At 36.6% G+C, this 15,860-nt stretch overlaps 1 protein-coding gene across 3 annotated transcripts in view; it reads left to right on the forward strand.

The window, feature by feature from the left end:
* The first annotated feature begins 392 nt into the window (after positions 1-392).
* Positions 393-15,860, forward strand: part of Mgat4c (MGAT4 family member C) — a 675,471-nt gene continuing 660,003 nt past the window's right edge. For 2 of the 3 annotated variants that reach the window (XM_076553844.1, XM_076553845.1), the window contains exon 1: positions 393-709. The gene's annotated coding sequence lies outside the window, so the exon portion shown is untranslated. The remainder of the gene's footprint in view (positions 710-15,860) is intronic. The other variant, XM_076553843.1, reaches the window with a different exon arrangement.

A 15,860-nucleotide genomic window follows, 5' to 3' on the forward strand; every position in this document is an offset into this window, starting at 1 on the left:
ATACTATAAGGTTAAACAAAAATGTCTGTATATTATAAAGTATATAGAGAAACTATAATAAAATGAATGCAAACAAAAGAGTAAATTTCTGATAAATAAATGACCATGGAAATAGGGAAAAAAAAGAGAAAATTCATTTTAACTAAAAACTTTGCTTTCATCCCATAGAAGTGTATCTGTCTTGACGGTATGGATTCTGGAGTGTAGTTTGAAGGAAAGCAATAGTGCAAATAAATTCCGTGCCAGTAGACACTTTAAAATACTAGATTTAGCAGCAGTCACATTAGCTTAGATAATGGCAGAATTTTTCTTCATTGAAAATGCTCGCTGTCGCTTGAGAAGAACTTACTGAGGCAGCCTGCCATCTAGCTTTTTCACAGAAAAACAGGCTTGCAGACTGCAGATGAGAGTCTGGAGCAGAGACAGTTTAACTTAGCCGTTCCTAATTTATCTCAAGCGTTTTCAATTCATCTTCACTGCTCTGTGCACACGGGAACACCAGATTGCCTTCCCTGGGGAACAGAATGCAACCGGGGAATCTAGAGAGCTGTCACATTCCAAGAAATATTTAAATTGTGCTGGTTTTCTTCTGGAGAGCTGAGCCCAGGGAATGAAACTCTCCATCCAGTCGTAGCTTTGCGGGCAATAGATCAGAGGATATTGCCAGGTTCCTAATGGATTATTGTTATCGGGCAGGTTTTCTCTGAAGGTACGTAGTTATTTTCTCAATTCATTACCCTCTCCTATTTGTCAAGTAATAAGCTAATGAGCTGGGAATACCAACCTGTAAATAGAGAAAGATGTTAAAGAGTCAGTATTGACTGAGTGATGGCACTTTACTGCTGCATGTTTGTGTGTGAAATAATTGGATTCCTTTATTAAGACGAGTATATGTACTTTGAATTGCAGTGTCAGCACAAAACAGGCAAAACCAAAACAAAACCGTGCTGCAGGCTGCATTATAATAAGTTCATATTAATTCTCTGGAGGATTTTCCTTTTGTGGCTGCAGCCAATAATGAAGGGAAATACATACTTTGGAAACTTGCTTAAGCCTGTGTGTTTTGGAATAGTCATAATATTTTCTCTCCGTCTTGGCAAATACTTTCTATCCAACGCTGGTATTAAATGTGCTGTTTGTCATGGATGTTTATGCAGATATATGAATGATGGAACTGTTTAATTTAGATGAACTCCAGTAGAAGTATTTCCTGGGAAATGATAAGGGGGCACATTGTTTGTGTTGCTGATCTATATTTGTGTTTTTGAAGGAAATTTATTAATATTAATCACTACCCTGCTAGTGAAATATATTGTACAAATTATTTAAGTTCTTTTGGCAAATGAAAATGTTAACATTTCCCTTTGGTGGGAAAAGCGTTTAGTAAAGTAAAAGCTGACAAACTTCTGAACAGTAGCTGAGCTAAGGAAAGGGAATAAAATATCTTTATCCTAAGTGAAATATCACATATTGTACATTGATCTATTGCAACTGGAAAGGGTGACTTCTCTCTGTGTTTTTCAAAAGTTAAAGATGTGTGTGTAGACTGGGGCACTGTATTCTCCATCAGAGAGGAAAGAGGATTCTAGGTAGAATGCAAGCCCAGACCAACAGAGTTTATAAAGCAAGAGAGGACATCTTTTTAAACCACAGAGTTAAGGGATTTAGATGCATTTTAACATCTTTTGAACTGTGTGAATGGGCTCAGTGAAACCTACTGTGTTGCTGGTACTTTTCCATGATGAGAAATGACTATTAGACTCAAGGGTATTGCAGGTTTATTTGGCGTGGGGTGCAGATACCAGCTGCTGTGTTTGGACTGGAATGTAGAGTTTGTGCACCCATCTGTGGGTTAATCATAGACTTAGAAGAGGAAATGGTGACTGAGCTTTGCAAGAGCACTTAGGAAATGTTCTACTTTCTTTGGAGCATTGGAGGAGTATTAGGAAAAAAAACCCGAGAGAGACAGAGAAGGAGTCACAAAAACAGTCACTGTTAGTGTGTTCCCCTTATGCTCGGATGGGATTGTGAAGGCAAAAGAACAGAAAAATGGAAAAGAACAAAGAGAATAGAATCGTCAAACTCTACTTTCAAGTGTTTTCTTTCTTGAATCATGAAAGGAATTGAAGGACAGGAGCTTAAATTGAGGTTTTTCCTATGGACACTTCCATCTGGCAGGCTGTTCTCTTTAGTGGAACTTCTGTCTCCACTTGTCCCTCTTCTGGCTTCTTCAACAATAATGAAACGCTTCAATTTAAATCTGCAATAGAACACTCAGAAAGTGCACACGTTTTGGAACCTCAGAGCTTCCCAAATCAATGGCTTATGAATCCTACTGGACAAGGTGTGCCCATTTCATTTTAACCACCGACTCTTCTTAAACCTTCAGTCTCTGTTCTGAAGAACACTAGGAATGTTATTTTAGGGAATACATTTTTTTAAAAAAGAAGATTACCAATATAAAATCAAATGTAGTTGTATTAGGTTTGAGCACAGGGAAGTTAGATGGTAACAGCTAAATAATAAGTAGCAAATTTACTTTAGAACCTCCTATGAACTGGACAAACTGGAAAATTAGCTCTACCTACCAAATTACAATGAAAATTCTTATCACACTGGCCTCATATTAACCTTTCTTACTACAATCATGCCAGCACCTCTGCCTTCCCATAGGGTGCATTTACTCACCCAACTATTTAAATTGGCTCAGCTTCTTGTTCTAGTACTAAAAGTTATTTTATTTCATCTTATGGTGAGTTCATTGCTAAATATATTACTGTAATTTCATTTTATTATTTGCTACTAAATAACATTTATTGAGTGCTCATGATGTGTTTGCTGCTTCTGAGCAACATGTAGTAAGAAAACCTGTAATGCCATCCTCTTCTAAATCAAATAGTTTATTAATATCTCAGTGCCTCTAATTGATCCACAGAAAATGGGGAAATTAAACCTGGCCTGTTTAGTGACCTCTTACATACATATGATGTGTGAATATCTAATATTTAGTCTGTCACTTGAATTTATCTTTATTGAGGACTCCTGCAGATCATATGGTTGATTTCAAATTCTCTTTTAACTCCATCCCGTATGTAAAAGTACTGTAATGAACAAAACATTGGATTGGGGGTAATACAAAAACCATTATCTACAGTAAGCAAGTTCCTTGATCTCTATGTACTTTTGGCCTGTTATTTGTGTGAATGCAATAATGATATCTACCTTTAAGAAATTTGCTTAGAGAGACCACATATCAAACAATTCATGCACAACCAACACTGGATATATGGTACCATCTCAAAGGCAATTTTATCATAGCTTCTCAAATAAAGAACATTAAGGTTCTGACTGAAGCTACATTGTCTCTCCATTTCTCAAAAACACATGTATGTTGGATTGGTTTGTTATATCATAGCCATATTAAGTAAGAAATTAAACTTTGATAGTGTTTTACCTTTGGGTAATGAAGTACTTGTAGATATACCAAAAACATTATGCATGCAAATATACAATTAGAAATTGATTAGTTTTAGAAACCAGTAGACATATTTTATATAGATATCAAATAGCTTAATTACCAGTCATAAATTAGCAAGGAAAGTAGACATAACTGTATCTCATTTCTCTTGTACTTCTTCCCAAAGGACACAACAAACAGATGACAATAAATCCTCTTGCTCGTTAGTCCTTCAACCCTCTTATTTACATTGTATTTTGTTATTATCTTTACTAGGGAGATGACCCCACATTCCAGCTGCTCAGAGCAGTTCCAGCACAGACAACCACCCCTCAAGGAATCAAGTGAATACATGAGAACTTTAGTTAAAATAAATAGCAGCTGCTGCTGTGAAAACACAGGAAATTCTCATTGTTCCTTATATTGGAAAAAAAAAAGTCATTCTCCTGATTCTGGATTCCCTTCCCTCTACTACCCAATTCCTCCCACCCCTGCTCCCATTCGGGTCCACTCCCTTTCTACCTCTAGTTTGAAAACAGGCTTCTAAGGGATAATAATAAATCATAAAATAAATGAAATGAAAATAACACATCACAACAGGACAGAAAAAAAGAAGAAGGAACTTCCAAAGCTCAAGAAAAGGCAGTTGAATCTGAGGTTTACTTTCACATTTTTTGCACACTTAGGAACCCCATAAATACACTATAGTGGAAGGCATAATATTTATGAAGAGAAATTCATGTGGACCAGTGTGGAACCTAATACATGCTGCTCCAGTCTGCATGAGTGTATCTGACATTTTATCCCTTGATTTATTTAGAGGGCCTTGTTTTGTTGGTGTCCTCCATCCCCTCTGGCCCTTACATTCTTTCTGACTCCTCTACCATAGGGTTCCCTAGGGGGTGGTTTTAATAGAGACATCCCATTTTGAACTTAGTATTCTATAGTATCTCAATCTTTGTATAATATCTGGCAGTGGGTCTCTGTGTTTGTTTCCATCTGCTGCAGGTGGAAGCTTCTCTGTTGATGGATGAGCAAGGGACTAATCTATGGGTAGAGCACAATGTCACTATCAGTCATTTTATTACTACTTATTTATTTCTATAATAATAGTATTTGGTTTTAGGTCCCTTGGCTACCTAATCTCTGCTTACTAATCACTTACCTAATCACTTCTAAGCAGTGTCGAGCAATGGCTACATTTCTGGGAAAGGGCCTTAAGTGAAATCAGGTACTTGTTTGTTACTCCTATAAACTTTGTTCCACCACCACTGCCCTAACATATCTTTCAGGCAGGACACAACTATAAATCATAGTTAATGGATGTCTTGGTGTTTATGTTTCTCTTTTAGTAGTGTGCAGAGGAGCTTCCTATACCAAAGACTGTAGAATGTTGGGGCAAAGGATCCATGTAGGTACCAATTTTCCATCTTCACTGAGCTGTGTAGGTGTTATCCTCAGCAATGGGCCCTTGGCATCAGTTTTTGGAGAACAACTTATAGTCTTAGTAACATTGTAGGTTGTTTGGGAATTCTCAAATGACCCCTTTGGCCAACAACTCAACTAGCTATAACCCAGTTCCGGTCCTGGAAACTTCATTTGGTGATAAGGGATATCTAGCTGAGACTGTCTCCTTCATCATTTAGTGATAGCATTTAGATTGCCTGCATATATATATATATATATGCATATATATAATATAAAACTATATATATATATGTATATGTATATATATGGTTCAATGGTTTGTAGCTTGGTTATCAACTCCTTATGAGCTAATATCCACATGGAAGTGAGTACATACCATATTTGTCTTTCTGGATCTAGGATAACCTCACTCAGGATGGTTATTTCCTGTTCCATCCATTTACCTACAAATCTCATTATGCCATGGTTTTAAGAATTTAGTAATACTCCATTGTGTGAATGTAGCACATTTTCCTTATCCATTCATCTGCTAAGGGACATCTTGATTGTATCTATTTTCTAGCTATTATGAGTAGAGCATCAATGAACATGGTTAAGCAAATATTTCTTTGGTAGGAGGCCATGTCCTTAGTGTATATACCCAAGAGCTGTATAGCAGCATCTTGAGGCTAATTAATTAGCATTTTCTTGAGGAATTGCCACACTGATTTCCATAATATTTGTACAAATGTGCACTCCCATCTGCCTGAATCAGTGTCCGTGGTTTCATTGACCTTAGCTACTTTGTGGGGAGTATAATGAATTCTCAAAATGGTTTTGATTTGCATTTTTCTGATGACTAAGGATGTTGAACATTTCTTTAAATGTTTCACAGCCATTTGAAATTCCTCTCTTCAGAATTTTCTGTGTACATTTGTATCTGATTTTTAAGTTGAGTTATTCTGTTGTGATAATTAGTTCTTTAAATTCTTTGTATATTTTGTATTCTAAGCCCTCTACTGGATGTATATTGTAAAAAATCTTTACCTGTTCTGAAGGCAGCTGTTCTGTACAAATGATGGTGTACTTGGCTATGCAGCAACTTCTTAGTCACATGCTTATTAGTAGGAGTAAAACTATCAAATGCGAAGGTCCAATTCAGCCAGATGTTGATCTTGATTGTGACTTTAAATCCTCACAAAATCAATATCCTATGTGGAAACTGTCTTCAGTTGGGTCTCAGAATTAATGACAATATGTGTGTCTGATTTTCTGATGTACATTATATACTCAGAGTATATGGGAAATTTACTTAATACCCTGTGATGTGGAGAGGTAAAATAGCATGCTTTGTGTTATTGGAATTTTGTAGCTGGAGCAAGAAGACAATTACATAGAAGGATAATTACAGAGAATTTTATACCATATTCTAGCTGTATTGACATTTAGGGACCAAGTAGTACATACTGCCAATATTGTTTTCACTTCTTATCTGTCACCATTATCAATTCTATTTTAAATTGTGAATGCTTCCCAATTGACTAATCATAAAACAATTTATACATGTGACTTGAATTGACTCCTCTAAACATCCTGGAAGTCTGTACATTATTTCTTTCTGATTCTCAAACTTAGAAATTTTAATCAAGTATTAAAATATTATGATCTGAGCTGGGAGGTAGTGAAGTACACCCTTTGTCCCAACACTCAGGAGGCAGAGGCTGGCAAATGTGTGAGTTCAAGGCCAGCCAGGTTTACAGACTGGGTTCCAGGAGAGCAAGGGCTACACAGAGACACCCTGTCTCAAAGAACCAAAACAGAAAAGAAAGCAAAAGAAAATATTATGATCTATGTTCTAATTTCAACTTAATTTCCTAATTTTGTTTCCATGTCCATGCAAGGTGATTGCCAGAAAAATATCCATAGAGTAATATTTAATGAATAAGAAGGTGCAGCAAAATAGTTTTAGTAAATTCCTGTTCAGGAAAGTATAAAAATGGTCATTGTTATCATGGTTAATGACATCACATTGCCAGTGTGAGATGTTCTCTAGTATTGAAATGCTTTTACTTCTCTTCATTTGTCACCTTCCAATAGAATCTGAGATCTCACATGTTTATTTCCTGTGCTTCTTCTAACTCCAGGAAGATACTTTCAATATTTTAACTCAAAATCTTTGATACAAACAGAATTTTAAACCGAGTGACTTGGTCACCATTACCTCAAGGTGAATTTTCCTTCAGCAAAACGTTTTTTGTTGTTGTTGATTTGTTTTGCTTTTGATGTATGCTTTGCCAGCAAGCCAGGTGTTCTTCAACTGATAATGACCAAAAGGAAATGTGGTATATAGAAAACAGAATACTATTTACCTTTTAAAAATAAATTAAATCATTGGCGACAACATGGACAGACCCTACAGAATATTATGTGTTGTGAATAATTCAGCTGAATGCTTAGTAGGAAAACAGGTTTTTCTGATGCTCTATCAATTTGTGAATAAATGAAAAATATTTTTTAAGGAGACACAAAATCCTGTTTATCATTCATGTATTCCTCAGTTTTCTATAATACAAACTAGTGTTCACCTTCTGTATGAGGATAAATAGCAAAAGTTATGGGATGGATTATGTTCAACTTGATGAAAACACAGAAACCATAATTTCAGGGCCCTTGACATGGTGGTATTTGGAGATAAGATCTTTAAAGAAGCAATTACAAGGTAGTCTCTACTCCAGTAAGACTAGTGTCCTTAGTACCAGAGGGCATTTGGAGAGACAAACACACAGGCAAGATTAACTGAAGACCCAGTGAAAAGGGAGGAATCTGTTAGCCAAGGACAGGATCTTCAGAAAAACAGCCCTGGATACTGATTGAACTTGGCCTGTGTTCTAGAACTGTGATAATTCTGTGTGCTTCACACTGTTATGAAATTTCAACAAAGTAATTTTAAAAATGGGCCGAACTTGGGGTTGGGGGTTTAGCTCAGTGGTAGAGCACTTGCCTAGCAAGCACAAGACCCTGGGTTTAATCCTCAGCTCTGAAAAAATAATGGGGCTAACATTTCAGACCCTTAAAATTTGACCAAATGATAGCCTTTCATTTCCATTTAACAGCACAGAATTATTTTTTGCAAAAGCAAAAACTGGTTTTAATACTGATCAAAATATCAATCTCTTTCTTCCAACAAAATCCAATAAACTACATGCATATGTTGTGATTATCTAATAACACAATCTCAGTCCTTTTCAAAGGGACATTGATGCATTCCAGTGTTTGAATGATGTTTGAAGTGATATATAATTTCAAAGCAGCCTGCTCCTCTCAAAAATACCCCCAAAAGCAAAATCTATAAGATCACTTGAGGAATTTTCCTCATGTGAATCTGACCAGCATATTTACATGGTAGTTATTATTTACATCATTTTAGGGAAGTAAGAATTGAGGCATCAAGAGATGAAACAATGGCCTATCATTCCTCTGCATAAGATAGCCAGAAGTTAGAGCCTGTGTATAACACTTAATCAATACTCTATAAGAGCACCCAAAACAAGGCAAGATTTTATTTTTAAATTACATTAAGAATATCAGTGAAAACTGTGGGGAAATGTATTGAGATATAGTTCAGTGGGAAGAAAACAACCACTTGTTTATTCCTTATTTAATATTTAATATTAATATATAATTCATGACAGCACCATACTTAATGTCACTTGTACTTTCCTACTAAAGGATGGGATATTTTAGGACTTCTTTGTTCAAAATGTTGGTGACTGTGTGTTTGATGAGACAATACCTAATGGCCAAATCTATGAACATGAAATTTCAGATGTGTACCTTTAGTTTTACATAAATATTATTACTTTAATAATCTGTGCAAAATAAAGAAATGGTTTACAAACCAGGCTAACACGTAATTAAAATTATTGACTCATAATTAAAAGTATAGTGTTAACTCTGCTCATTTAAACACAATTAAAATGGACTGGAATAATAATTTTTACAAGAGTGTGTTTGACTGGAAATGGCCAGGTGGTCATTCTGCTTTATGTTTAATGAGCATAAATGATTATTGTGTGAATTTCTGGGTTGTGCTTTTTAAGTTTCAGCTGTATCTGAGGTGCCTTCAATAGGTCTTATGAAGCTGAGTTATAGTTTCTAGCTGAATTTAAATGTAGTAGGGTCTCCCTGGCAAGAAAGTAGGCCAGCTCCTCCCTGTGGGGTAAATGCAACTGACCTACTTCATACATTGTTCTTCTATCACCTCAATTACAGATCAGAATACATCTCAGATTTACAAATCTACAACCAGAATTATGATTATTCTGGAGGAAGCTGTCAGCCATCTGCTAAAACCAAGCAACAGAAACACCAGTCCTTACTTGTTCTGTAAAAGATTTACCTATAATTTCTATCGTGTAATTAAAATAATTGTTCTTTTCTAAGGCATTAATAAAACTGGGTTAAGGTTAAGATTATTGTTTGTGAAGTTGTTTCAACAGTATTTGCTGTTTCAGATATTGGGAGATTTCTAAATGTGGTCCTGGATTTCAACAGTTAATTCCTTAACTTTTTTTATTTCCACAGGTGGGTAACTACAGTTCATAATGTTTAGGCATTATTATCAATATGATTTTTAGATCTAATATTTCTTTAAAAAGTCTTATTGTGACCTGTGGACAACATGGATATGTGTATGAAGATTTTTATATGCATGTCTATGAGTGGCAGATGTGTTTCTTTCAAGGATTTTCCATAGGAATTTGTAAAGAAAATCTATAGTATATGAGGAAATAATATGAAGATGGAGAGACAATCTCATCTCACTACCAAATGCATCCTCCAGTGTACAGGATTTGTATCACTCAATCCCCTGTGGATTGGACTATTCTCTCTTCAGACTATTCTCACTCTACACAGTGTTCATCCTCAAAGAATAATTCAGGTTTCATTAAAAAGTGTTACCAAGAAGATTTTCATTGCTCTTTTGGAAAGAAAAGAAGAGATCAAGATTTAGGATAGTCTACAGAGAAGATAAATCTTAATGAGAACAACTGGGGTTTATATATGGGAATTATAATTATCATTGTGAAATCATTGAGAATATGGCCCTGTCTTATGGGCTTTTGTTGAGGGTAGAGTGGGATAAAGCTTCAGAAAGAAGCTAAAAACTGGAAAACAAAGCTTCCATAGAATGGTCAGAACATTTGTACGATCACATATTCTTCATTAATCATGATACTACTGTAGTTGGTATTAATTCATGTAATATTTTAATTTGCTATTCCAATCTAACTGCTGCCAAACATTTGTAAAATACCCACATTGGGGCTTGGAATAGAGATGCCATGTAGAGATACCATCATTCAAATATAGAATTCATCAACATTCTCCTCAGGAAAATAGTCCTATAATTTGAGTAGGCTATAGTAGCTGAGCGAGCAGAGGCCTGAGATGAAAGTATTTTGACCTATCTGTCACAAGTTATATCTCAATGACATATAATTATAATGATCAGTATGTAACAGGCCATAGTACAGTATTGGTAGGTCACCATTTCCTAATTATAATAAATTTGACTGCAACTGAAAGTAATGTGTCAATTCCAGGAAGTAATTATTTAAAAATAATATACTATTATATAGATTGGAGATATACAGAAGGTAGGTATTTGGTAGGCACATAAATAAACCACATAGACAAATTACTAAACACATTCATCAGAATAAAGCCCAACACAGGGAGAAATCTACATCTAACTATATATATATATATATATATATATGTATATATAGTCAGTTTATATGTGCATTTCAATGTTACTCTGTAACCTTACAATTTAGGAATAAACTACTTTAATATTTGTTAAAAGATGCTTTCAAGTTTTCCTTTCAATGTTTTTTTTCAAATTACAAAACACAATTCTCAATAGGCATGTGGACATGGCTTGTAATTAACCTTGTTTTTTGTTTCTAATAGTGCTGTCTTTAGGGAAGACAACAAGAGATGTTAAGTTATTGTGAGAAGCTGTGGAAATGCAACCTTACGTTCTTTTCAAACTCTGTAATGTAAGAGATAGGTCAGAATTCATGAAAGAGCACAATCAAGTTCTTTCTCTACCATAGGCAACAATAATTGCATGCCCCACATAAAGAAGAATAAAAACACCACTGCCTACAAAACAAAGAATTGCAGTAGCTCATTGTCTTTTATTGAGGGTCACTAAAGTTCTTTTTTAATTTAGAAATACACATTTATTTTTTGTTTACTAAAAGACATAGAAAGCAAAAGAAAATATGATACTAAGAGTGCATGAAAATGTAAGGCTTGAATGGACATATGTTGGACTTAGAATCTATAAAATATTTCATTTTTGCATTATATTTGACCATTCAGTTGTATGAAGTAATTGTTCATTCTTTCAAGTGTTTTAAAACTGTAAGGATACTTATTCTATAGCAAAATGTGGTATTTACTTAAGGGTTGCTTTACAGGTTTGGAAGACTATGTCATCTGTTTAATACCATGCATTTGTCAGTTGTCCTTACTGATATGATAATGCAGTCCTGGCTAGTATCTAACTGTGCTTTCTTTTCCATGGTAGGCAGAAATATCACAATCTCCTGGCAGCACTAGGCAATTTCTCATATTTTAAAACCTCCATTGAACAGAAGCCTTGCTACTTTGGCAAACTAATACATCCTAATTTTTTTGCTGTTTGAAATAAGGTTAGGTTAGAGAGACACAGACATATTTTCCATTTGAATATCTCAAATATATTAATATGTTTTAGTGTGTTCTGTTTTATGTTTCACCTTTCTTGGTGTTTAATTAATGAGTCACAAAATTAGTTGTTTTAAGTGCAGAAGTCAATGCCTGTTTTTTGGTGTTTTTTTATTTTTAATTGATTCTTAATATAATTTTTAATTGATTCTTTGGGAATTTCATATCATGCATTCCAATCTACTCATTTCCCAGTTCCTCGATTTTGTGTGATATTTTGTTTGTGTTCTGACAAATGAAGCTTTCCTGGAGAACAAAGAAGCAGAAGAGTAACCACTAGAAACATCTTACCTTTATGAATCCTGACTGAAAAGAGGGAGCCAAGATCTTCTTTCCACCTGACTCATATTCCCGTCTCCATCTCCCAGTTGTGCTGGGATTAAAGGCGTGCACCACCACCACCTGGCTCTGTTTCTCTTGTAGACTGGATCAATCTCATGTAGCCCCGTATGGCCTTGAATCCTGGTCTTCCTGTTTCCTCCTCCCAAGTGCTGGGATTAAAGGTGTATGCCACCACGGCCTGGCCTCTATGGTTCATTGGTGGCTAGCTCTGCCCTTTGATTTCCAGGCAAGCTTTATTTGTCAGAATACAAAATATCACGTAACACTCTATATATGCCCCTCACACTTGCTGTGTCCCCCCAAAAAAGAAAGTTTAAAACACAAAAATATTAATTAAAAAAAAAAAAAAACTTTAGCTCCTCTCTCTTTGCCTAACCATCACTTCTTCATTTGTCTTAGTAGCATTGGGAGCTGTGGTGTGCCACACAGTATAGCCTTTTTTCCAAATAGCTCCACTTGCAAATGTTCAACGTAATGAATTATCGGTTGGATCAAGGCCTCTGGCTTCTGGAGCACCATCAATACTGAAACCTCACAGAAACTCCTCTTGGATATCCTGTTGTTGTCCCGAGTCATGGAGATCCTGCAGCTATGGTTCAACAAAAATAGTCCCTTCATGTGCTCCAGCAGGTCATGGATGGGGTAGATGTTGGGATGGGGCACATCAAAGCACTGGGTGTGGGCCTGGGTGGTAGCTGAGGTGTTCAGTCTGTGCCTCCACTGGGACAGTCCCGCTCAGGCAATGGGGTAGAGGGTGGAGGGCAGCTCTCCTATCCCCACACCATCAGAGTTAACTCTCATGTGCCAGTCAGAGGGAGCGCCAGCTCTCCCAACTGCTGGACCAGTTCTCCCTTAAGGGGCAAGACTAGCTTTCCTGCTTGTACTGGCTCAGCTCAGGCCTCAGTTTTCAACATATATGTATGGGTCACTTGGCCCGGGTATTCATTTATCTGTACAAATTTATATATAGTCTTTAATATATATTTGAATTTAATGTACATTATTTCTAAAATCTGTGAATTGATTCATGTATCTTTTCTCATGGTTTTATTAATTTATTATTAAATTTTACCTTTTATATGGAAAAGTCTCTTCTAACATTCTGGTCACAGTTTCAACATTTTTTAAATTAGATTTTAGTTTAACTAAATATGTAAAAAAATAATTGGAAGCAACTATTGTTGCAAAATGGAAGATAATTCAATAATTTATACTGTGCTCAACTTATTTATTTGATCAATAATTGAATAGTTTTAATATTGTTACTCATGAAAGACTTTCTATGTGTCATACAGAAATAAGAATTAGATGTTTATAATGAAATTATGAGCTCCATAAAACTACTATCAAAATGGTTATAATCCTGGCTAGTTTTATGTCAGCTTGACACAAACTAGAGTCATGTGAAAAGAGGGAAACTCAATTGAGAAAATGCCTAATAAGATCCTGCTGTAATGCATTATCTTAATAAGTGATTGATGGGAGAAGAGCCAGCTTATGGTAGGTGAAGCCATCACCGGGCTGGTGGTCCTGGCTTCTATAAGAAAGCAGGCTGAACAAACCACGTCAAGCAAGCCACTAAGCAGCACCCCTCAATGGCTTCTACATCAGCTCCTCCTTCATGGTCCTTCCCTGTTTGAGTTCCTGTCCTGATTTCTTTTAATGATGAATAACAATGTGGAAGAATAAGCCAAATAAACCCTTTCCCCCCCAAGTTTCTTTGGTGATGGTGTTTCAGCACAGCAATAGTAACTGTAACTAAGACAATTATTTAATGTGTGCTCAGGTAAGGATGTATGTTTAGGCTTTCATAGCTTTAAAATCATCAAAGGTTCATTGTGACACAGAACCTAATTTCAGTAAAACTTTCTCGTCTTCATTTTGTATATTTTTCTTTAGAAAATAAACGCAATTACAATTTGAAAGAAAATACTAATTAAATTTGCACTATTAAAATACTCATTGCACAGCAATGTAATTAATTATTTCACATCTGTATAAGAAGAGAAGATCAAGGTAGACAATTCTTATTTGTAAGAATATTTGGTGAATATTTAGTTGCCCTTATTCAACAATGCTTCCTCTTGAATAAGTTCACTCTTCTGAAGTATCAATAGCAGAGGCTTTAAATAGCACCTAGGAATATTCAATGAAAAAGGAACTGAAAAATTGTAATTAAAATGAGAGTGTTATTCAAATTCAACTTACTGGCAAATTCATTCTCATTTGTGAATGAATAAAATTTTGAAGACAAACATGTAATTCATAACTAGTTCTTTTCTTTTTTTCCTTTTATTTTATTTTACAATACCATTCAGTTCTACATATCATCCACAGATTCCCTTGTTCTCCTCCCTCCTGCCCCCTTACCTTCCCCCCAGCACATCCTCCATTCCCACCTCCTCCAAGGCAAAGTCTCCCCTGAGGACTGAGATTGACCTGGTAGACTCAGTTCAGGCAGGTCCAGTACCCTCCTCCCAGACTGAGCCAAGCATCCCTGCATAAGTCCCAGGTTTCAAACAGCCAACTCATTCAATGAGCCCAGGACCTGGTACCACTGCCTAGATGCCTCCCAAACAGATTAAGCCAATCAACCTTCTCACTTATTCAGAGGGCCTGCTCCAGTTGGGGGCCCCTCAGCCTTTGGTTCATAGTTCATGTGTTTCCATTTGTTTGGCTATTTGTCCCTGTGCTCTATCCAACCTTGGTTTCAACAATTCTCGCTCATATTCTCCCGGAGCACCACCCGGGGCCTAGCCGTGGATCTCTACATCCAGATCTCTCAGTCCTTGGATGGGGTTTCTGGCACGACTATTAGGGTGTTTGGCCATCCCATCACCAGAGTAGTCCAGTTCCGGCTGTCTCTCGACCATTGCCAGCAGTCGATTGTGGGGGTATCTTTGTGGATTTCTGTGGGCCTCTCTAGCACTTTGTTTCTTCTTTTTCTCATGTGGTCTTCACTTACCATGATCTCCTATTCCTTGTTCTCCCTCTCTGTTCTTGATCCAGCTGGGATCTCCCGCTCCCACAGGCTCTCTTTCCCTCAACCCTTGCCCTTCATTACTCCCAATCATGTCCTATTTCTTAGTAGACAATTTTAGAATATCCTAGAACAAGACATGATTTTAAAGACTGAGAAAGATAACGTCATTACTGTCTGGATTTCTTCAGAAATTAAATACAAATTTACTGAGGAAAAATTAAAAAAATCTTTTATTTATTTATGTATTTATTTATTTATTTATTTTACAATGCAATTCAGTTATACATATCAGCCACAGATTCCCTTGTTCTCCCCCCTCCTGCCCCCCTCACCTTCCCCCCAGCCCAACCCCATTCTCACCTCTTCCAGGGCAAAGCCTCCCCTGGGAACTGAGATCAACCTGATAGACTCAGTCCAGGCAGGTCCAGTCCCCTCCTCCCAGACTGAGCCAAGCGACCCTGCATAAGCCCCAGGTTTCAAACAGCCAACTCATGCAATGAGCACAGGACCCAGTCCCACTTCCTAGATGCCTCCCAAACAGATCAAGCCAATCAACTGTCTCACCCATTCAGAGGGCTGATCCAGTTGGGAGTCCCTCAGCCATTGGTTCATAGTTCATGTGTTTCCATTCATTTGGCTATTTGTCCCTGTGCTTTATCCAACCTTGGTTTCAACAATTCTTGCTCATATGAACCCTCCTCTTTCTTGCTAATTAAACTCCCAGAGCTACACCTGGGGCCTGTCCATGGATCTCTGCATCCAGATCCCTCAGTCGTTGGATGGGGTTTCTGGCACGACTATTAGGGTGTTTGGCCATCCCATCACCAGAGTAGTCCAGTTCTGGCTGTCTCTCGACTACTGTCAGCAGTTTATTGTGGGGTTATCTTTGTG

Source organism: Peromyscus maniculatus, chromosome 18, assembly GCF_049852395.1.
Source record: "Peromyscus maniculatus bairdii isolate BWxNUB_F1_BW_parent chromosome 18, HU_Pman_BW_mat_3.1, whole genome shotgun sequence".
NCBI lineage: Eukaryota > Metazoa > Chordata > Mammalia > Rodentia > Cricetidae > Peromyscus > Peromyscus maniculatus.